The sequence below is a fragment of the Schistocerca americana genome, chromosome 8 (genome assembly GCF_021461395.2).
Source record: "Schistocerca americana isolate TAMUIC-IGC-003095 chromosome 8, iqSchAmer2.1, whole genome shotgun sequence".
Lineage (NCBI taxonomy): Eukaryota > Metazoa > Arthropoda > Insecta > Orthoptera > Acrididae > Schistocerca > Schistocerca americana.
The window spans coordinates 304802796-304819791 of NC_060126.1; positions in this window are offsets into that span (position 1 = coordinate 304802796).

Sequence of the window (16996 nt, forward strand, 5' to 3'; positions counted from 1 at the left end):
ACATTGCCCAGCTCGAGGCACACTCCGCAGTTTACAACATTCCAGGTACAGAGCGGCTTGCATTTTTCATTGTCAGTGCGGGTGATGTGTTATTATCGTGTGCTCGTAAAACTGTTTTCCACCACCCGCCCAGAACCTAAAACTTACGACGAAGAGATTGATGCTTTTAACTCCCACTTCCGTGACAGTGTAAATCTGATGACTGCACAGTAGAAATTCTTTCGTCTCCGGCGTGGCCCTACTCAGTTCAGTAGATCTTGGTTAGGGACCTTGAGGGACTAACTTCTAATTCAGACTTCAATTGCTTGTGTGGACGCTCATATTTGGATATAATGATGAGAGACGCTATTACGCAGAATGTAGTGGATCACCGCATCCGCGAGCAAATCCTCAAATTTAAAAACCTGTCTTTGCAGGAAGTAGTGTACTTGCTAGACAGACAAGATACATCAGATATGGCTACTTCCGCGTTCGACGTGACCCCTGGTGTGTGTACTGTTAGCGCAGCAGAACACGTGAAAGAGAAATTATTAATTCACAACTTGTCTCCCGTTCACGCGACTCGCGTGGGCGTCACCGCAGCGGCAACCGCCATGATCATGATTCACATCAGCCTATGGACGTTAATGCCATTTATTCAAAGCCTTCTGTTTCACGTGCGTCAACAGCTCGTCGAGTGGATCAAGTTTAGCCAGACACTTCCTCTCGCATTTAGCGGGATGCGAGGAACCTTTTTGTTCAAATGGTTAAATGGCTCTGATCACTATGCGACTTAACTTCTGAGGTCATCAGTCCCCTACAACTTAGAACTACTTAAACCTAACTAACCTAAGGACATCACACACATCCATGCCCGAGGCAGGATTCGAACCTGCGATCGTAGCGGTCGCGCGGTTCCAGACTGCAGCGTCTAGAACCGCTCGGCCACCCCGGCCGGCAACTTTTTGTTACTTTGCACATTTGTGAATGTTCTGTTCGCATGCAGCAGGACATTGGTGTGTCAGATTCTTTACTGAACAAATCAACGTACGACTTGCTTGGTTCGACCCTGCTTCGTCGTTCGCATTCCACACTGACTGCATTTACTGGACAGGATATCTCGATGCTCGGCATGTGTAGTTTGCTAGTCACATATGGTGCAACGACCTGTACAGTGTCTTTCCTTGTGCTCCGCTCTAGTGATGCTACGAACATTTTTGGCATGGACGCATTAGAACTTTTTGGCCTCTCAATTCAGGACGATGTATTGCATCAACGCTAGTGACCATGCAGACAATGTTGCCGCACTATGCGATGATTTTGCTGAACTCTTCTTCTGATGGCCTTCGTTGTGCCACAGACTTTGCAGCGCATGTTGTAGTTTAAGACAGTGCCATACATGTATTCCGGTGCACACGCAGGGTACCGCACGAACTGCGCGACGCCGTAGCCGCTCAACTTAAGCATTTGCGAGACAGTTGTGTCATTGAATCTGTTTCTGCTCCGCCATGGGCTTCGCCTATAGTCTGTGTGAAGAAACCAAACAGTCGTCTCCGTATTTGTGCTGACTTTAAGTCTGCTGTATATCCCCAGACAGTGTAGCTACGTTTCCGTTAACGTGTCCTGAAGACATTTTCGATAAGTTTGGTGCGTGAAAATTGTTTTCCATGATTGACTTGCAGGACGCATACTTTCAGATTCTTCTCGACCCACTATTTTGTGGTCAACAACAACTTTGGATTGTTCAAGTTTCGCCGCCTTCCGTTCGGTTGTGCTTCAGCTCCTGCTGTTTTTCAGTTTTACTTGCAGCAGTTTTGTGCCATTGTTCCTGCTTCTTCCAACTATCTGGACGTTATAGTCGTATCAAGTCGCACTCCTTACGAACATTTGCAGAATTTGCGTGCCTTATTTACTGTACTGTAGTAGGCAGGACTAAAGTGTAACAGAGACAAGTGCAAATTTTTTCACTGAGATCCACTATTTAGGACATATGATTAACGGACAGGGTGTCCACCCCTCGCCATCACATCTCAGTGCGATTAGAGACTTGCCAGCGTCCAGGAACTTGAAAGAACTTCAGTCTGTGTTGGGCGAAATTACACATTATATTCGGTTTATACCAAATGCAGCGCAGATTGCAGCGCCTTTGCATCACCTTCGGCGTAAGAACGTTCCTTTTGTTTGGTCTTCGAAATGTGATAATGCATTCGACCAGCTCTAATCTGCTTTGTTGAGTGATCGCTGTTTAATTCCTTTCGGTCCCTCCAAACCAGTTGTTTTGGCTGCCGATGCATCTTCTCTTGGCATCGGAGCGATTCTCTCACACCGCCTTCATTCCATCGATCGCCCGATAGCTTTTGCGTCTAAGTTGCTAAATTCTGCCCAGCAAAACTATTCTCAAATCGAGAAAGAAGCTTTAGCTATTGTATATTGAGTGAAAACGTTTCGTGATTTTTTGTAGGGTCGCAAGTTCTATTTGGTCACCGACCATAAGCCTTTGTTTCGTTGTTCCACCCTTCAAAGCCAGTTCCGGCCCGTGCTGCTCAAAAGTTGCAACGTTGGTCTTTGTTTATGTCTAACTGGAATTACGAAATTTTGTTTCGGCCTACGGCCCAGCATGGCAATGCTGATGCTTTGTCTCGTCGCCCTATCGGTCCTGAGGACGTTTTTGATTTTTCCGAATTGCCCTGTATATTTACTGATTTGCAAGATAAGGAATTAGCTGATGGTTTTCCGGTGGATTTTCGTCGCATTGCTTCCGCGACGGCCCCCGATGCTTCTTTGCAGATTCTTTTGCAGTATATTCGTATCCAATGACCTCCATCTGCTACGCAGATTCGTGATACACTTGTTCTACCTTACTTTGCGCAACGTCACAGCTTGTCTGTGCACCACGGTGTTAACTTGTTACGAACTGACAATGATCTGTCTCGTGTGGTCGTACCTCGTTCGTTGCAGCCGGATATCCTCAGATTGCTGCACGCTGGTCATTTGGGGTATTGTGCGGACGAGGCAATTAGCGCGTCGTCACTGCCCTTGTGTCGGCATTGACAAACAAATTTAGAATTTGATCGCTAACTGTCGCTCTTGGTCGGAGCATCAAGCTGCTCCCCGCCAGCGCTTCTTTACCTGGCCGACTCCTACTGCACCTTGGCAGCGCGTTCATATTGATTTTGCGGGTCCTTTCTGGGACACTTGTTGGTTGATAGTCATTGATGCGTACAGAAAGTTTCCTTTTGTAGTGCCTATGTCTTCTACTACGTCTGCCAGTACTATTCAGGCTTTGATGTTTATTTTTTGTATCGAAGGCCTTCCTGAAGTTACTGTCTCTGACAATGGCTCCCAATTCGTGTCCTCAGAGTTTGAAGCGATCTGTGCTGCCGATGGCATTCGCCATCTCACCGCAGTCTCGTTCCACCCCCCGTTGAACGGCGAGGCTGAACGCTTTGTGCGAATGTGCAAGTTGCTCGCCACGCACTCTCGCGAGCGCGCACTCGGGGCTTTCCTTGCTTCATCTCGCTCCCAGCCGCGCGGCACCCGTTCCCCAGCGGAATTGCTACATGGCAGCCCCCATCAGTCGCTCCTGCAGTTATTGCACCCGTCGCCGCGCGCTCCCGCTGTTTCACCTCGTTCTGGCTTGGGACCGCAGGATTTGGTGTTCTATCGCTTTTTCTCTGGCAGGCAGCGCTGTGAGCAGGGGCCCATTCTTTGCCAGCTTGGCCGCTACTTATTTGTCATCTCTGGTCCCTCCGACACTGTCAAGCGACACCGTAACCAGATCCGTTTGTGCCGTCCTCAGTTTTCTGCCGCTGGTAGTTTTCCGGCAGAATTGGAGGCTTCGCGGCTGCCACCGTCTCAGCCAACACACTCCACCGACGGCGCCTCCGTCGCTCGCGCCTGCGCCGCGGGCGCGCCTGCCGTCGTCGCCGCTGCCGGTCCGGTCACCAGCTCTGGGTGGGAGCTTCTCGCCGCCGCCACCGCCCCACCTCCGGCCGTCGACGTCGCCGCTGCCTCCGTGTTCCTCCACGGTGCCGGAACCGATGGACACTGAGGCAGCCGTCACGCCGCCGCCTCCGTCGCCCTTGGAGGTCGTTGCTCCGCCTCCTCATCCGAGCATACCCAGTGGCGGTGCGCGGCATGGCAAGGTTTTCCACGCGGCGTTTTCCTCGCCCCCTCGCGAGCAATTAGGGGTCGTGGATGGACAGCGCTCCCCGACAGTTCCGCAGTCCAGCTCCTCAGCTGCGCCGAACCTGGGTCCCCTCCACCCGCCGTCCGAAGTCCTACTCAACGACGGTGCGCTGTTTCAGAGGGGAGGGATGGCACGGCGTAGGTGCAAGTTCTTAGGTTGGCACTACGACACCGACAACGACGATGGCACCCTCTCGCCGGCGCTGTGCACATCTACGAGCTCAGCTCCAGATTCAGCCCATTTGATGCCGAGCAGACGACCAAGCGACATTGTTTCTACACTCCTGGAAATTGAAATAAGAACACCGTGAATTCATTGTCCCAGGAAGGGGAAACTTTATTGACACATTCCTGGGGTCAGATACATCACATGATCACACTGACAGAACCACAGGCACATAGACACAGGCAACAGAGCATGCACAATGTCGGCACTAGTACAGTGTATATCCACCTTTCGCAGCAATGCAGGCTGCTATTCTCCCATGGAGACGATCGTAGAGATGCTGGATGTAGTCCTGTGGAACGGCTTGCCATGCCATTTCCACCTGGCGCCTCAGTTGGACCAGCGTTCGTGCTGGACGTGCAGACCGCGTGAGACGACGCTTCATCCAGTCCCAAACATGCTCAATGGGGGACAGATCCGGAGATCTTGCTGGCCAGGGTAGTTGACTTACACCTTCTAGAGCACGTTGGGTGGCACGGAACACATGCGGACGTGCATTGTCCTGTTGGAACAGCAAGTTCCCTTGCCGGTCTAGGAATGGTAGAACGATGGGTTCGATGACGGTTTGGATGTACCGTGCACTATTCAGTGTCCCCTCGACGATCACCAGTGGTGTACGGCCAGTGTAGGAGATCACTCCCCACACCATGATGCCGGGTGTTGGCCCTGTGTGCCTCGGTCGTATGCAGTCCTGATTGTGGCGCTCACCTGCACGGCGCCAAACACGCATACGACCATCATTGGCACCAAGGCAGAAGCGACTCTCATCGCTGAAGACGACACGTCTCCATTCGTCCCTCCATTCACGCCTGTCGCGACACCACTGGAGGCGGGCTGCACGATGTTGCGGCGTGAGCGGAAGACGGCCTAACGGTGTGCGGGACCGTAGCCCAGCTTCATGGAGACGGTTGCGAATGGTCCTCGCCGATACCCCAGGAGCAACATTGTCCCTAATTTGCTGGGAAGTGGCGGTGCGGTCCCCTACGGCACTGCGTAGGATTCTACGGTCTTGGCGTGCATCCGTGCGTCGCTGCGGTCCGGTCCCAGGTCGACGGGCACGTGCACCTTCCGCCGACCACTGGCGACAACATCGATGTACTGTGGAGACCTCACGCCCCATGTGTTGAGCAATTCGGCGGTACGTCCATCCGGCCTCCCGCATGCCCACTATACGCCCTCGCTCAAAGTCCGTCAACTGCACATACGGTTCACGTCCACGCTGTCGCGGCATGCTACCAGTGTTAAAGACTGCGATGGAGCTCCGTATGCCACGGCAAACTGGCTGACACTGACGGCGGCGGTGCACAAATGCTGCGCAGCTAGCGCCATTCGACGGCCAACACCGCGGTTCCTGGTGTGTCCGCTGTGCCGTGCGTGTGATCATTGCTTGTACAGCCCTCTCGCAGTGTCCGGAACAAGTATGGTGGGTCTGACACACCGGTGTCAATGTGTTCTTTTTTCCATTTCCAGGAGTGTATATCAAAATGGGAGAGCCACTACTTGTAACTAACTTGTTGTACAGCATCGCACCTACATGCTCATCTGAGCCAAAGTTAAGTACAGAGTAAAACCACTTTCAATTGCAGTACCACATGTTCAACCTCACCTGCTCCTCCTAGCTTCCTACACTCGGCCTACCCTTCAAGTTTCAGGAGCAGACCCACTCGGGATACTAGTCACATAATTAATATTCCAAATTATTGATGCAGGGTGAAACGCCAAGGAACGAAAATAAATTTTACAAAAATTTTAGCATTAGAGGACGCTATAAGCATTTTACCTTGAATTGGGTAGGCTGCAAATGACTGATTTACGCGAAAATTACGAGAGTGATTTGAAATGTAGACCACACTATCTTGAATGAGCAACTTTACAGTTAACATTTGTGCCACCTTACTTAGGTAAACTGATTCATCACGACAAGGCCGTCCCGCGTCCTAAGGGAAAATTGGTTTTAATGGTCCTGAGCCCAAAATATATTTTGTGGGGTGGTTACAATGTACTGCAGCCAAACAGCGAATAATGAGCAAAATGATATCAGTTTTTAATGGTCGTGAGGCCGAGAACTGCAAAAATAGCAAACCGATGCCGTTTTATAACTGTCGTGAGAGTGTCGCAAGGTATGTTCAATGTGATGTCTAACGTTTTTGTCACAAAATGAAATAGACAGCAGCTTCCACATTGGATCGGAGCGTGTCGGGGATCACATTCAGAATCCCTTACGCAATGCATGGCTTCAGTTCATCTACGTTCATAGCCGGAGCACCGAACGTAACATCTTTGAGATAACATACAGCCTAGGTAACACACGGATTGTCAGGTGTTCTGAACGGAGAGAATGCCGGAAAATGACGGTTGAAAATTCTAGCATTTCCGAAATGCCTCTATAGCAGCAGCTTCACTGGCCTCGTAACGTGTGCAAGAACACCACCTTGATTGAAAATAATGCTAACCATACACGGTTGAAGGGTTGGAATGACGTTGGTGTGGAAAAGACTCCCATAGCGTTAACCAGTGACGGCACAGGTTACTGGATCCGCAGTGCGCATTTCCTCGAAAACACACTACCCTGCGATAAACTGCGCCGTGAAACCTAACTACACTGTTAACACTGCAGAATGACGTGCGTGCGGAATTTATGTTTTCCATATTCCGCATTTCTGCGTACTGAGGGTCCTTGGAGATGGAAATTTACTTGGTCTGTCGACAAAATGTTCCATGGCCATTCAGTGGCCACTTCCATGTCAGCAAAAACTTCCGGAGCGAATGTTTGTCTTGGTGGCAGGTCAGCCGGAAGCAACTCCTCAACAAGTGTGATTTTGTATGGATAACTATGCAGGATGCTTCGCAGGATTTTATGCACCGTGCTTTCACGCACGTGGAACGTTCGGGCAATTACTCGTGCACTGCATGTTTCCACACAACTGCTCGACCATTCCTGCAATGCTGTGATCTCATCTTCGACACACATCGGAATAGCTGCTTTTCTCCCTCTGCCAAAAAAGGAATTCAAAATAATCTGTCTTCTCCAATTTCATAATCGTTTTCTACAGAGCCTTAGGAGACATCGAGCCAATGCCCTTTCTCATACCCTTGAGTGTCCGGAACTCCTGCATGAACGCTGGCGCACAGACATCGTTCTTGTAAAAGAGTCTTACCAGCAGCGCGGGATCGTAAGTGCAGACAGCCATGTTGGGCGTATCGAACGCAAACTGAGGAGCAGCTGTGTGTCGCGTGTCTGTCTGCGTGCATATTCTCACTCTTACAGCGCCATCTGTTGGTCAAATTTTTGTTACATGTATTTTTGTCCACTGACCATTCTCCCTGCGTCAGTAATATGCTGTTAAAATTTGAGGTCGTTCTGAAGAATACTTCTCTTTCTACATGCGTTTTGAACCTGGAATGTCATTGTCTACACCCTGTGAACACTGGTAAGTCAAAGTATTATGACCGTTGCCCACCGCGGCGTTGGATGCCGTCCAGTGGCGTTGCGGGACTTTGACGCGGTGACAACAGTATGTAAGTGGAGCAGACTCGTATGTGGGCTCACCCTAGAGAAGATATGGGTTGCAAATGGGGAAATCAGTTGAGACAAACGATTTTGACAAAGGGCATATTACACTAGTCTGCATGGTACTAGGTGACTGAAAACTAATATTTGATATTACTTCTACTTTCTATTCTGATTCTAAATCTGTTTTCAGTTTTTTCCTGTAACGTAAAGTTTTGGAGCAATGTGCTTCACCGTATGTTTCTGTGCTAGGTAATGCCTATTGTTGGAGAGAAATTTTGTCAATTCGCACTGTATACATCTCGGTTGTTACACCCGTTGACGCTAGTTGTTATTGTGCGACCTTGAAAGTGATTTTGTCTCGCTGCCTTGCGTTACCAGTAATATAATTTGATTATTCTGTGTATTTAAGACACTATTAATAAAACAGTTCACCTACTATTTGTAGTTTCTACAACGTTAACGCTCAAATGCCTGAACGACCTAAATGTTTTCTGTTCCGTTTGTGGAAATTGGACAATGCCTAGGTGGAGAGTGGGTTAAACAGACGTTGTGAAACAAGCTTACCATGCTTATTATAAAATGAAGCGTGGTGACCATAACAAGAATTAAGAATTATGACGTTCTTGAAAAATAAACAGCTCCTCTATAAAAATTGACATGGATTCCGCAAACACAAATCCTGCGAAACTCAGCTCGCTCTGTTCCTCCATGAGATCCACAGCGCAGTGGACAACGGTGCTCAGGTTGATGCCCTGTTCCTTTATTTCAGTAAATCATTTGACACCGGCCTGCAATGCCCTTTAATTAAAAAAAAGTACGAGCTTACGGAGTATCGGAGCAGACCTGCGATTGGATTCCAGACTTTCTTTGCAGATAGAGCTCAACAGTCGCTCTTAACGGAACAGATGCGAAGGTAATATCGGGAGTACCACAGGAAAGTGTGATAGGGCCGTTGGTGTACACAGTATACCGTGTGATCTAAAAGTGAGTATAAATTTGGAAACTGAATAAATAACGGAATAATGTAGATAGAGAGCCAAAAATTGACACACATTCTTCGAATGAGATGGGGCTTTATTAGAACCAAAAAAATACGAAAGTTCAAAAAGTGTCCGACAGATGGCACTTCATCTGATCAGAACACCAATAATTAGCATAACAAAGTAAGACAAAGCAAAGATGATGTTCTTTACAGGAAATGCTCAATATGTCCACCATCATTCCTCAACAATAGCTGTAGTCGAGGAATAATGTTGTGAACAGCACAGTAAAGCATGTCCGGAGTTATGGTGAGGCATTGGCGTCGGATGTTGTCTTTCAGCATCCCTCGAGATGTCGGTCGATCACGATACACTTGCGAATTCAGGTAACCCCAAAGCCAATAATCTCACGGACTGAGATCTGGGGACCTGCGAGGCCAAGCATGACGATAGTGTCGACTGAGCACACGATCATCACCAAACGACGCGCGCAAGAGATCCTTCACGCGTCTAGCAATGGGGTGGAGCTCCATCCTGCATAAACATCGTACGTTCCAGCAGGTGTTTATCAGCCAGGCTGGGGAAGATGCGATTCTGTAACATATCGGCATACCTCTTGCTCGTCACAGTAGCAGTCACAAAACCAGAATCACGCATTTCCTCGAAGATGAAAGGCCCGATAAAGGTAGATGTGGTGAATCCAACCCATACCGTGACTTTCTCGTCGTGCAATGGAGTTTCCACGACAGTTCTAGGATTTTCGGTAGCCCACATTCTGCAGTTGTGGGCGTTGACAGATCCTCGGAGAGTGTAATGAGCTTCGTCGGTCCACAACACGTTACTCAACCAATCGTCATCTTCCGCCATGTTTTGAAACGCCCATACCGCAAATGCCATCCGCCACTAAATCGCCAGGTAACAGATCATGATGCCGATGGATTTTGTACGGATAGCAACAGAGGGAACGCCTATGTGCCAACCAAACAGTGTATGGAATTCCGGTGTGACGTGCGACTGCACGAGCACTGACTTCCCCGTGCATAGACGAACCCGCTACAGTCTCCATTTCTTCCTTAACTGTCTCAGCAGCATTACGCCTTGTGCTCGGTCGGCCACTACGAGGTCTATCGTCTAAACAAGCCGTGGCTTCGAACTTCGAAATCAGTCTCCCAACAGCTGCATCTGTCAACGGACCTTTACCCGTTCGAGCCCCCTTCCCAAGGCGATAGGATCGAAACGCTGAACTAGCACACAACATGCTGCGACTGCTAGCGCCTCTGATTCTCTCTCTCATTACAGCTCCTTTTATACACGATTGTCATGCGCAGTTTTGCTGTCCAGCGCCATCTGTCAGACATTTTGTGAACTTTTCTTTTTTTTTTTTTTTTTTTTGCTCTAATAAAACCCCATCATGTCATTCCAAGCACTTTTCTATCTACATTATTCCGTGGTTTATTAAGGTCTCAAATTTATACTAACTTTTTGATCACCCAGTATGTAAATGATCTAGTAGAAAGCGTTGGATGCTCTTTAAGGCTATTCGCAGATGATGCAGTTGTTTATACCAACGTAGCAATGCAGGAAGATAGTAAGAATTTGCAGCACGACCTGCAGAGAATTGATGAATCGTGCAGTCGCAGTTGACTCTGAACGTAAGTAAATGTAACATACTGCGCATAAATAGGAAAAGAAATCCACTACTGTACAGCTACACTATCGATGACAAATAGCTGGCTACAACGTCTGCGTAATATATCTAGGCGTAACTATCCACAGCGCCTTAAAGTGGAATGACCATATACAACAGATAGTGGGACAAAGACTCAGATTCATCGGAAGAATCTGAAATGTAACTCATGAACAAAAGAAGACTCTTATAAGACGCTTGTTCGCCCGATTTTTGAGCATTGTTCATCTGTCTGGGATCCCCACCAGGTAAGACTGATAGAGGAGATAGAGAAGATCCAACGAAGAGCAACGCGTTTCGTCACGGCACCGCTTAGCTGCCGTGAGAGCGTTACGGAGATGCTAAGCAAACTCCACTGGCAGGCGTTACAAGAGAGACGCTGTGCACCAAGGAGAGGCTTACTACTGAAATTTCGGGACAGCACTTTTCAGGAGGAATCAGGCAACATATTACTTTCCCCTACATACATCTCGTGTATTGAGCGGGAGGAGAATATTCGAGGAATTAGATCCAATACAGAGGCTTACCGACAATCATTCTGCCCCCGCACTATTCGCGAGTAGAACAGGGTTAGAGGGATCAGATAGTGGTACCGAAAGTACCCTCTGCCACACGCTATCTGGAGGGTTGCCGAGTGTGATGTAGATGTAGATGAGGGGGTGCCAAAGAGAGTTTTCCGCTGTTGTGTTGAGGATTGAGAAAAGAAAACACGCATGACATTTGCGATTCCAATGGTGTGGAGCTAGCCTAAAAGTCGCCTTATGATTGATACTTCTGTTTAGTAAACGTTCAGGGAAGTAGTTCCAAAACTAACAAACACATTGTGTATACTAGTTTTTTTTTCAGCCATTAGGCCAGTTACACATGGAGAAGAACTGATTGATCCTCTTCTTCAAGCTGTTTCAGAGATAATGGTACAACATTATGATGAAAATGAAGCTGATGCAATTACCGAAGACTATAGTGATGTCTGCCAACCTGTATACGACTTTACTCCACAACTGTTCTCTCAGAGTGAATGCAATGTTCTCGTAGGAGATTTAAATTTGCCTCAGGAATCTGCGAACTACTTGGCTCCCGGTTAAAAAGTAAGAATCTTCCGGAACCAGTAACACTTTACTCATGGTACAGACATAGGGAGTAAGAACTAGTGATTTAATTCTCACAGAGCGATTCCTTAGTTTACTGCAGTAACGTAAAAGATTTAATGTACTTCTATGACACTGAACATGATCCTGCCTATTGGGGTCTATTTCTTAAGTTCACCAACGAGAAGCCTGAAGGCGTGTTACTGCATAATGGGAAAGTGTATGGGTCCATTCCTGTGGCCCATTCAGTTCAATTGAAAGAGGCGTACGAGAACATGAAGATACTGTTTTCAACTATCCATTATGAGGAACTTAAATGGCTAATCTGTGATGACTTCAAATTTATCGGAATAGTATTATTACAACAAGTTGAGTTCACAAAAATGCTTTGCTATATACACGAATGGGAGAGTCGTGCTAGGAAAACATACTGGAGAGTGAGAGTTTGTCCATAACGGAGGAATTTTGTGCCTGGAACTAGTAATATTTTGCACGGACCGCTTGTAGAAACACACACAAAAAAAAGTAAAATCCTGCTTCCACCACTACACACATAATTGGGTTTGATGAAGCAGTTTGTAAAGGCTCTACCACAGGAAGGACGCTGCTTCAGGCAACTTTCCAGAGAAATTTCCTTTCAACACACGAGACAATTATTGTTGATCCTCAGGAAAAGGATGAAGATTTTTACAACACAATGAAAAGGAGAGAAAAAGACGCATGGTCCGCCATGCCATCAGTTAATGACAATTTTCTGGGAGTAACAAACATCCTAATTTCAAGGCATTTGTTGAAAAAATGCTGCAAAATTTCGAGAAGATAGGATGTACTTTGAGTTTGAAAGTCCACTTTTCTACACTCACTTACCGACTACTTTCCGGAAACGTTGAAACTTTATAGTGAAGCGCAGGGCGAACGTTTTCACCAAGTCATTAAGGAGATGGCGAGGAGATTCCAGCGGAACTGGAAATCAGATATTATGGCCGAATATTGTTCGATGATGAAAAGGGAGAGTCATCATATACAAGGATCTGCAAGGAAGTCAAAGAAGAGAAAGATAAAAAATTGATGTAACACTCTTGACTTCATGTTTTTAGACAAGGTAGTCACGAAATAAATTAGGGGATCCTATAGAATATTTCTTAAATGTATTTTATGTTTTAAATGTATTTTGATTAAGAGCTCAACTTATGTGAAATGGTGTTTGAATATATTTGTGGGTCCAAAAGTAAAAATCATTAAAATATTACGTCTTATTTTGTGTAAATACTTGACGTGATAGTCCAAACCGCAAGTAATTTCTGGAATCACCATAATAAATTGATTCAAGGACACCTACACCCAATTAATCACCTTACAAATAAGGTTAAAATGCAGATTGGTGTTATTATTATGCGGAGCCTGTGAAGGAGTACCTCGAAAACGGCGAAGCTGGTGGAATGTTGAAGTGATACAGTCGTGAGCATCTATGGAGAGATGTACACTACTGGCCATTAAAATGGCTACACCAAGAAGAAATGCAAATGATAAACGGGTATTCATTGGACAAATATATTATACCTGAACTGACATGTGATTATATTATCACGCAATTTGGGTGCATAGATCCTGAGAAATCAGTACCGAGAACAACCACCTCTGCCCGTAATAACGGCCTTGATACGCCTGGGCATTGGGTCAAACAGAGCTTGGATGGCGTGTACAGGTACAGTTGCCCATGCAGCTTCAACACGATACCACAGTTCATCAAGAGTAGTGACTGGCGTATTGTGACGAGCCAGTTGCTCGGCCACCATTGACCAGACGTTTTCAGTTGGAGAGAGATCTGGTGAATGTGCCGGCCAGGGCAGCCGTCCAACATTTTCTGTATCCAGAAAGGCCCGTGCAGGACCTGCAACATGCGGTGGTGCATTATCCTGCTGAAATGTAGGGTTTCGCGTGGATCGAATGAAGGGGAGAGCCACGGCTCGTAACACATCTGAAATGTAACGTCCACTGATCAAAGTGCCGTCAATGCGAACAAGAGGTGACCGAGACGTGTAACCAATGGCACCCCATATCATAATGCCTGGTGATACGCTAGTATGGGTATGACAAATACACGCTTCCAATGTGCGTTCACCGCGATGTCGCTGTAAACAGAACCTGGATTGGTAGAGCACTTGCCCGCGAAAGGCAAAGGTCCCGAGTTCCAGTCTCGGTCGGGCACACAGTTTTAATCTGCCAGGAAGTATCATATCAGCGCACATTCCGCTGCAGAGTGAAAATCTCATTCTAGAACCTGGATTCATTTGTGCACCCAGGTTCGTTGTTGAGTACACCATGGCAGGCGCTCCTGTTTGTGACGCAGCGTCAAGGGTAAGCGCAGTCATGGTCTCCGAGCTGATAGTCCATCCTGCTGCAAACGTCATCGAACTGTTCGTGCAGATGGTTGTTGTCTTGCAAACGTTCCCATCTGTTGACTCAAGGATCGAGACGTGGCTGCACGATCCGTTACAACCATGCGGATAAGATGCCTGTCATCTAGACTGCTAGTGATATGAGGCCGTTGGGATCCAGCACAGCGTTCCGTATTACCCTCCTGAACCCACCCATTCCATATTCTGCCACCAGTTACTGAAACTCGACCAACACGAGCAGCAATGTCGCGATACGATAAACCGCAATAGGGATAGGGAACAATCCGACCCTTATAAAAGTCGGAAACGTGATGGTACGCATTTCTCCTCCTTTCATGAGGCATCTCAACAACGTTTCACCAGGCAACGCCGGTCAGCTGCTGTTTGTGTAGGAGAAATAGGTTGGAAACCTCATGTCAGCACGTTGTAGGTGTCGCCAATGGCGCCAATCTTGCGTGAATGCTCTGAAAAGCTAATCATTTGCATATCACAGCATCTTCTTTCTGTCGGTTAAATTTCGGGTCTGTGGTACGTCAGCTACGTGGTGTAACAATTTTAATGGCCAGTAGTGTAGAAGGACAGTGGAACTACCAATAGGTGCCATGTGGTTGGACGTCCACGACTCTTCACAGAACCTGGGGTTCTAAGGTTTGTCTGCTCTGCAAAGCGGGATAGATGGTGACCTTTTGCATTTTTATCGACAGAGCACAATTCTCGTTCATGCACAAGTGTTTCGGAGGACACCGTACATTGTACGTTGTTGAAAATCGAGCTCTTCAGCAGACAAACCCTACGTGTTGACATTTTGACCCAACGCCACCGTCCGTTACAACTGCAGTGGGCAGGGGACCATCGGGATTCGACCGTCGATCGATGGAAACGTATTAGATCTTCGGGTGAATCACATTTTTTCTACACTAGGTCGATGGCAATCTCGACAAACGCCGTCATCGAGATGAACGGTGGCTCCAAAATTACAGCGAGGAATGGGCACAGGGTGGTGGGAGAAGTATTATGCAGTGGGAGACTTTGTACTACGCTTGCATGGGACCTATAGTTATAATCGAAGACACGAAGACAGCTGCGAGTCACCTGCACCCCTTCATGTTTGATGAATTCCCGTCGGCGATTCATCTTTCAGCAGTGTAATTCTCCGTGTCTCGGAGCCAGAACCGAGCTACAGTGGTATGAGGAGCATTAGTGTACTCACGTTAATGTTTCGGTGACCAAAATCGCCTGATGTAAACCCTATGGAAGAAGTGTGGGTCGTTATTCGGCGTCATCACTGCATACACAAATCAGTGTCCCGTTATGTACGTAAATTACGTGACCAGTGCGTAGAGTCTAAAGTCGCGTCCCTAAACAAACCTAGCAACAAACTGTCGGATCCCTGATACCCAGAATGTGATCTTTTTCGTTCCAAAGATTGACAAACAGGCTATTAAGCAGGTAGACACTATATTTTGGCTCATCAGTGGCTATTTAATTTTTATGACTGTAACGAATCCGCTTTCACAAACAAATCATAAGGCTAATATTTATATTTGCTTACAATGTAATGAAATTGTTCTCTGTATATGTAATGCGTTGGAAAATAAACTTTCCACTGTAGTAGCAGTGAAACGTATGTGTGGATGATCAAATGGGAAACTTAAACATGTACACCAAAGAACGAAACCCTTTTTTAATAACCATTGTCATAAGAGTCTAAAGACCTTGTTCGCACCGAAAGACGGTGTAAGAAAGAAAGTATTAATCCAAGGTTTAAAATAACCCAACCTCTGGCAGCACATCTTTCGCAACAGTACACTTACCTTATATGAACGCTGCATTGAAAGATGTGCCTCAAACACAGCTAGATGTCATAAAAAATTTATATATATACTTGTTTCTCAGACTAAAATATGGACTGGATTCATGTATATTCACTAGACTGTTATCCGGCGAATCAACAACTTGAAATTCTGTGGCCTGTATTCCATACTACTCGTTATGTAAACAAAGACAACACGATACTATATATATTATACATAACAGAAGCTTTTGACTGAACATATAAACTGATATAAACAGGAGGCTACAGAATTTCAAAAGTCATGTTAACAAGTGCGTGCTTGCGCCATTGACTTATTGTTGTAAGTAATAAATACGCAACCACGATACCAGAAATATTTAAATATTACGGCATTTCTTATTTAAGATTTATGTTTCTGCCACCAATTACCTTAGGAACATCGGTTTTCTTCAAGCTTTTTTTCTGAATTGTTTCGTGGTTTATCTGCCGGCCGAACGATCGAGCATGTGGGTGCTCTATTGTCATTTATCTGATTATTAAAGTCGAACCTTCTTCTTTGCTGACGTTATCCTTTGAATTAAGTTGCGATTTAGATCACTGCATATACATTTTCATTTATCTTCCACGTCATTAGATATTTCACGTAAGCAAGATCAGTACAGCGACCCAGGATTGTTACATTAATACTGGCAGATTTAGATGTTTAAAAGAAAAATATTTCTGGATTCTTTCAATTTTAATTGAAAAATTAAAGCCAAATCAGCTTTAGAGAGAATTTTTGTGAATATTCCGTAGTATTCATGGCATGTCACTTACTTAGGTTACTTAAAATTAGTACAGTTCAGCAATTTTAGTGATCTACATTTTTATGGTGATCGTTATTCGTGACTCTCCTTTTGGTGAAACTGCCATTATCACCTCAGTACACAAACCATGTAGTCTCGATCCTGTGTATTATGCAAACTTTCTGACATAGTTTCCGAGTTTAGAATAATTACACACAAATTCAAAACTACCTGCAGTTTTTACCCAAAGCATACCCAGTTGCACAAATTTTCAATGACCACATAATTATATTTTTTTCTCAGACTTCTGATGCATTGTTACTTAGACATCAGGTATGCTTGAAATAGCAATGTT